Consider the following 8,045-nt stretch of genomic DNA (forward strand, 5'->3'; position numbering starts at 1 on the left):
CCTCCCCCCGCCCCCCGAGTGCACAAATTTTTGTGCACCAGGCCTCTAGTATATATATATATATGTATAATTAGCCATACTACAGGAGTGGAGGGGCTCATTCTTCTTTCTCTTGCTGTCAATAAATGCACCTCCTCTATTGATTAAAGCATATACAAGTATTCTGAGATTTTGAACAAACATTCAAATTTCTCTAGTCCCCCCCCCCCCCGGCCCCTGCTAATGTGGCCTATTTGGGAAGTAAAAGAATGAAGCTAAAACATTATTCCTTTTGCTATCAAAAATGAGGCTAAAACATTATTCCTTTTGCTATCAAGGTCCTCCTGACCCATGAAAAGAATAGGTATGCCAGGGAATGGTGGGAAGCCATAAAGAACTGGCTTGTCTTGACAGATTGTATGTAAAATCTCAGGAAAAAATATAAATGAAATCTTTATAAGCTCATGCTGAAAGTCATAAATACTCCTTTTCCTGCCAAATATTCTTTGGCTACTCTTTCTTTTTAAGGGCTTAAAAGCTTCCCACCACCTTTCCCGGATTCCTCCATAAAATAAATTTTAATTGATTTTAGAGGGGGGGGAGAGAGAGAAACATGGATGTGGGAGAGAAACATTAACTGGTTGCCTCTCTCATGCATCAAACACGCAACCTGGGTATATGCCTTGACCAGGAATCAAAAAGGTGAACTGAGCCACACTGGCCAGGGTCATGAAATACAGTTTTAAAGGGGGAGGAGGAAGATGTTGGCTTTGGTTTGTTAAGTTTCGTATGGAAGGTTTGCCAGTGACAGGTGATGTTGCGTTCCCACTCACATACAGATTCCCAGGACCATGATGCACCAGCCCCTCTTGAAAGCTTGCATCTCTTGAGCCTGAGCCAGGCTTTCATGTCCAATGACTGTGTATGGAAGGTTTGCCAGTGACAGGTGATGTTGCATTCCCACTCACATACAGATTCCCAGGACCCATGATGCACCAGCCCCTCTTGAAAGCTTGCACCTCTTGAGCCTGAGCCAGGCTTTCATGTCCAATGACTGTATAACTGCCAGATCTTTGCTTGCTTCAGCTTCCGCAAACTCCCTGAGCATTGTAAATCACTGCCTCTTGTCAAGGGGAGCTTGTTTGCCCTATTAGCAAAACCAACTAAGTGTCGCCCCTGGGCCCATCAATGTGCCAGATGCCTTGGTTGGGAATTACTGCCTGAGGACAAAGTCTGAAGGCACTGCCAGGATGAGGACATCATAACCCCTAGGAGCTGGAGGATTATAATGGAGAAAATGACTGCACAAAACTGTTTAAAAATCATTCCAGGAGCTGTCATGTTTTCCATATTTGCATGGATACGTTTATAAGCTCAGGACTTGGCTAAGAGCTATCAAAATTGTATTTATCTTTTGTCATATTTCATCTCATTCATTATACCTGACAAGTAGGTCGCAGGGTATGTTAGAGGTTTTGAAAGATGCTGAGATGGCTACTCCTTCCCAATATTCACCCCTGTCCATCCCTTCCAATTAGCTCATCCATCCATCTTTCTATCTATCAGTCCATCTCCATCTATTCATCCATCTATTCAATAAATGTTTTTCTAGGTCCTGTGGGTTATAGAAATGAGGCAAATGTAAGTCTTGCCTTTCATGGAACCTATGGGCTGAAGTAGAAATAGGATGTTCATAAACAGTGTCAGGCACCTATAAGCATAGCAATATAAATAATTACACTAAAATCAAGGAAAAGTCAAGAATGCCATAAGAGAAATACAAAATGCTATGAGGGTAGGTGTTTATAAAAGGGATGGCTTTTGACATGGAATTTGAGGAAAGATAATTTTGCCAATGGTGATTGGCAATGAGCTATTGCAAGACATTCATTACTGAGGGTAAAGTGAGAGCAAAGACACAAAAGTGGAAAAACACAGTGCATGTGAAGAAGAGAGACAATTCTATTTTGCTGGGTCACAGGGCCTGGAAGAGAAACTTGGAAAATTAGGTAGACATCGTATTTTCAAAGACCCTAAATGACAAATGAAGGTGTCTGAGCTAAAGGCAATGGGGAGTCGTTAAAAGTTTATATTTTATCTTTTACTTTAGAAAAACTGAAGTATATAATTCTATACAGAAAATGCACAGATCTTCACTGTCCAGTTCAATGAGTTGTGACAAAAGTCTAGACCCATGTAACACGTAACCCAACTACCCTAGAAAATTCCCTCTTGTCTCATTCAAATTTATTCCCTTCCTATCCTCCCAGTGGCAACCAATGTTTTTAATTTTACTCCCATTGATTAGCTTTGCCTTGTCTTGGACTTCATGAAAATGCAGTCATTCAATAGGTACTCTTTTGTGTGTGCCTTCTTAACTCAACATAATGTTTCTGAGATTCATCCATGTCTCAAAACCTTTTTAAACAGGAAAAATAATGTGATCATAACTATACTTTGAATAATTAATCTTGCCCTAATGTATAGAATTTTCTGAATATAGGGAAATAATTTTAGCAGCATATTTGACGGAAGTGGGATCTATAGAAATGTATGAAGAAATTGAATTAAACTGATATTGGGGTAGGTGGAGGACTACAGACTTTCCACTAATTAGAGAAGAAAAAGTGGGGAAGAAAAAAAAAGCCAAATATCACTATAAACAAATCCTCCCTGGGTAAAATCACTGCAAGGCCCAGATTTAATCAGCTGATATTTCCAATAGGATTAATTAACAGCTAGTTGATTGGTCCACAGAAAGGGGCCCAAGTAAGTCATTGGGAAGAAAGGGCAGGACCAAATATACATTAATGCTGCGTGGAAGGGTAGAAAAGAAGAAAACAATTAAAACTATAAATTTCAAAGATTAAAATACTTGTAAATCTCACATGGAAATGCAAGGGATCTAGAATAGCCAAAACAATTGTTGAAAGGCAGAACAAAGGTGAGTAACTCATATAGCTGATTTCAAAACGTATTACCAAGTTGCATTAATTAAAACAGTGATACTAGCATGAAGACAGACATATAGATTGATGAAACAGAACTGAGAGTCCAGAAACAAACCCTTACATTTATGATCAATTGACTTTTGACAAGGGTACCAGAACAATTCCGCGGGGGAAAGAATAGCCTTTTTAACAAATGGTGCTGGGGTAAGTGAACACATGCATTGCAAAAGAATGAAGCTGGACTCCTACTTCAAGCCATATACAAAAATTAATTCAAAATGGATAACACACCTAAGAGCTAAAACTATAAGACTATTAGGATAAAATATAGATTAGAAAATACTTTCTTAGATATCCCAAAAATACAAGTGACAAAAGTAAAACAATTGGAGTTCATCAATAGTAAAAATGTTTGTGTTTCAAAGGACAAAATCAAAAAGTGAAAGACTCACACAATAGGAAAAAATATTTGTAAATCATATATCTGACAAGGGCATTACATACGAGAATATATAAATAACTGTTACAACTTAACAACAAAAAGACAAATAACCCAATCTTAAAATGAGCAAAAGATCTGACCAGGCACCTCACCAAAGAAAACATACAGATATAAAGTAGACATAAAAAAATGTTCAACATTATTTGTTGCTGGAGAACTGCAAATTATAACTATAATAAGATGCTATATACACCTATTAGCATAACTGAAATCCAAAACGTTGATAGTACCAAATGCTGGTGAAGATGCAGAGCAACAAAGACTCTCACTCGTTGCTAATGAGAATGCAAAATGACAGTTTGGCAGGTTTTTACAAAGCTAAACATAGTCTTACCATGTGATTCAGCAATCATGCTGCTAGGTATTATGCAATTGAGCTGAAAACTTATGCCAACATAAAAACCTGCATACAGATGTTTATAGCAAATGTATTCATAATCATCAAAAACTGGAAGCAATCAAGGTATCCTTCAATATCACTAGATAAGCAAATCCTATACAATAGAATAGTATTTAGTGATAAAAAGAAATAAACTATTAAGCTATGAAAAGGGATGAATTTAAAATGCATATTGCTAAGTGAAAGAAGCCAGTGTGAAGAGGCTACCTACATTGCAATTATATGATATTCTCTAAAGGCAAAACTAGAAAGACAAAAAGACCAATAGATGCCAAGGGTTTGAGAAGAAGCAAAAGGGTTGAATAAGTAAAACACAAGAACTTTTTTAAGTTAGTAAAGCTATTTTCTATGATACTGTAATTGTAGTTAGCATACATGACATTATTCATTTGTCAAAACCCACTGAACTTTATTTTATAAAGAGTGAATCTTAACGTATGCAAATTTTAAAAAATCATTTAGGAAGTCAGTTGAATTCTAGAATGAAATGCAGAATATGACAAAACAATATAACGGCATTACAAATGTGTAAAACAACCTCATTGACGTGGGAGCAGAAAAAGGGTGCTAAGCTAAATTGACTTTGGAAACATGTGGCGCCTATCAAACTAAAGGCAAAAGAAACTGTACATTAGTACTATACTATTGAGAAAGTTATCTCTGATATATATATATGACTTAGACAATTAAGTAAATGTATAGTTGATGGTAGAAGCCATAGGTGTAAGTTTACAGATAAGCAAGGAGAAGAGACTAGAGCAGCCGTGGGCAAACTACGGCCCGCGGGCCGGATCCGGCCTGTTTGAAATGAATAAAACTAAAAAAAAAAAAAAGACCGTACCCTTTTATGTAATGATGTTTACTTTGAGTTTATATTAGTTCACACAAACACTCCATCCATGCTTTTGTTCCGGCCCTCTGGTCCAGTTTAAGAACCCATTGTGGCCCTCGAGTCAAAAAGTTTGCCCACCCCTGGGAGTGATCTGTGGTAATGGATTAGAGTGGGAGACATTAGTATGAACTCATGTTTAGCTTAATATAGATACAGATGGTTACATATTCCTCTATGTACAGGAATATGTGTATAACACAGGTTATTATATGTGCTATATACTTCCTTGCTCTGTCAGGCCTAGAAGCAAGGACACCCTACTAGCAATGAGCACACCTCGTGACCACAGCTTGGTTTCTAATGTCATTTTCTAATAAAAGGGATCAGTACTCCTTGGAAAATGGCTGATGCTAGGACTAGGGAAGGAAATATATAAGATGAGCCTGGAGGACCTAGTGGTGCCAGAAAGGAAGGAAGTGGTTATAAAAAGCCACCATGATAGACCCATCTCAAAGGGACACAGGAACCAAATGTAAGAGCTCCCAATAGCCCAAACTGGAATAAGATAAATAAAGTATTATTAGATTATAACCCAAAGTGTGAAATAAATATCACATACCAATATAAATAAATAATTGAAAAATTTTTTAAATGAATAGAAAGAGACAAATCTCTTTGCAGAAGGATTCCAATTAATTTATGAAGGTGCTCCATTCTCGAGGAGATGGAGCCTATCTCCCTACTTCTTAAAGATGAGCTGCTCATAGTGGCTATTAGACTATGGAAAGGGTGAGGGAAGAGTGACTTTATAATGGAGAAACCTGGCAAACACTACCGCATCAGGTGTTCAAGGTCAACATCAACATATTAGACACGTTGATAGTATGTACCCTTGATATATTATGAAAATCATACTATAGCACTGTGATCTTCCACCCAAAAAACCGTAACTCCAGTCTAATCATGGGAAAAAATCCAAAATATTCCAGAAGAATGGCATTTAATAAAATTTCTGACCAGTACTCCTCAAAACTGTTAAAATCATTAAAAACAAGAAAAGTTTAAGAAACTGTCACAGTAAAGAGGAGCCTATAGAGATATGACGACTACATGTGGTGTGATATCCGAGATGAGATCCTGGAACAGAAAGGCAACATCAGGGAAAAATCCAAAAAAATCTAAATAAGTATAAAGTTAATAATAGTGCATCAATATTGGCTCATTAATTGTACCTTGAGTACCATACTTATGTGAGATGTTAATAATAGGGAAACTGGTTGTGGTGTTTAAGGGAATTCTCTGCACAATCTGAGCAATTTTTCTGTAAATCTAAAACTGTTTAAATGAATAAAAACTTTTTAAGTGGGCAAAGGATTTGAATAGACATTTTTCCAAAAACTTTACACAAATGGCAATGAGCACATGAAAAGATGCCCAACATCATTAGTCATTAGGGAAATGCAAATCAAAATCGCAGTGAGATAGCACTTCACATCTACTTAGGATGGCTGTAATAAAAAAGACAGGCAATAACAAGTGTTGATGAGGAAGTGGACATTAGAATCATCATACATTGCTGGTTGAACTGTAAAATAATGAGGCCACTTTGATACAGAGTTTGGCTGTTCTTCAAAATGTTAAACATAAACTAACCATGTGATCCAGAAATTCCCCTCCTAGGTAAAGACCAAGAGAATTAAAAATACATATCCACATAAAAACCTGCCCACAAATGTTCAGAGGAATATTATTCAAATCATAGCTAAAATGTGAAACCAACCCAAATATCCATCAACCAATGAATGAATAAACATTGTGTGGTGATCCACACAATGGCATATTATTTAGTCATGTAGTTAATACATGTTACAACATGAATGAGCCTTGAAAACATTATGCTAAGTGAAAGAAGCCAGTCCCTGGCTCACCCTGAGCTAAAAGCAGTACCTCTCAGTGCTTATGGTGCTGGAGGGGTGGGAAACGTCCGGCCCGCGGGCCATATAAAGCCCATGAAGTCATTTGGTCTGGCCTTCTTGCCAAGCAGGGGTGAGTTAATTAACTGTTTAACCAAATATAGCAGGCTAATTTTTAAGTTCATAATTTTGTATGGCCCTTGAATGATGTTATAAATATCCAAATGGCCCTTAACAGAAAAGAGGTTCCCCACCCCTGGAATCTGTGAAGAGACCCTACACATACTGCCCTTGTGTCTGCCTGAAAACTTACCATCTGACATATATTATTTTATGTAGTCCTCATAATCAAGTCAAGAAGCAGGTATTATTAACTACATTTTAAAGATTTAAAGATTATTTGCATTTTAAAGAACTGTGGCAAACGTTAGATTTAAAATTAGGTTGACTCATTCAACGGCCAGCTCTAGACCATTACATTTCCCGGTACCTCAACCTCTCAAATGTTAGATTTCTCAGCACAGTCCTACTTATCTCATAGAGTTGTCTTTAGGATCAAATTGGATAATATAAAAATGCTTTTTAGTTTATGAATTATTAATTTATTCTTCTTTTTTGTACTCAGACAAATACATATTCAGAATGAAAATCAAACAGCTAAATCATACAAATAGCATCTTCTCAATTATAGAAACGAAAGGCCTGAATTCTGAAGCTGTGGATAAAAGAGTGCTACAAAAATTATAATCATTTCAAATTTAAATATCTCATTTTCCCAATTCAGAGATGATTTAATTTTCTTTCGTGAATACATACTTTCTTTGGTTATTTGCAGGGTGTTTTTTAGGGGAGGGGATAAAAATTGTTGGATGTTTAAATAATGTACAAAGATTTTAAGCATATACATATCAGATTCAGGATTTTGTCTAATTTTCTGGTTACTAAAAGAATAGACAGAATTATATTTTAGACAATTTACATATAAGTTTTATAACCCTGCCTTTAAGTCACTAATGTAAATGTGTTGCAAAATCACATATTCTGAATATCTGCTTATTTTTAAAAGTTATATATGAATACATATGCTTTCTAAACCAAGTTTTGCCAGTGCCACACTCAGATAATCTGAATTTAAATCTTAACTCTACCTCTTCGGTCAAGTTACTTATTAAAGTTACTTATTACTCTCCAAGTTTTAGTCTCCTAAAACTAAATAGCTGGATTTAACTAAACAGTTACAGAGCTGGAATTCAAACCAAGACCTATCTGACTCAATTCATTGGATCACACCAAACTAAACCATAAAGATCCTTTGTTGTCTTAGCATGAAGCCTGGGAGATCACTAAGTAAACCTTGGTCAAGAGGCTAAAGATTTCACTATTCGAGATCAAAATGCGTTATCTTCCATAGCATTTTTATACTGGGAACAACTATATCCAAAGATAAATAAGAAGGAACTGTTGAGAC

The 8,045-nt window shown here is 36.3% G+C and overlaps 1 protein-coding gene across 2 annotated transcripts in view; it reads right to left on the reverse strand.

Moving 5' to 3' along the window:
- NRCAM (neuronal cell adhesion molecule) overlaps positions 1–8,045 on the reverse strand; it is a 211,018-nt gene that overhangs the window by 180,520 nt on the left and 22,453 nt on the right. The gene's annotated exons all lie outside the window — the stretch shown is intronic.

This window comes from Myotis brandtii, unplaced genomic scaffold, assembly GCF_000412655.1.
Source record: "Myotis brandtii unplaced genomic scaffold, ASM41265v1 scaffold1186, whole genome shotgun sequence".
NCBI lineage: Eukaryota > Metazoa > Chordata > Mammalia > Chiroptera > Vespertilionidae > Myotis > Myotis brandtii.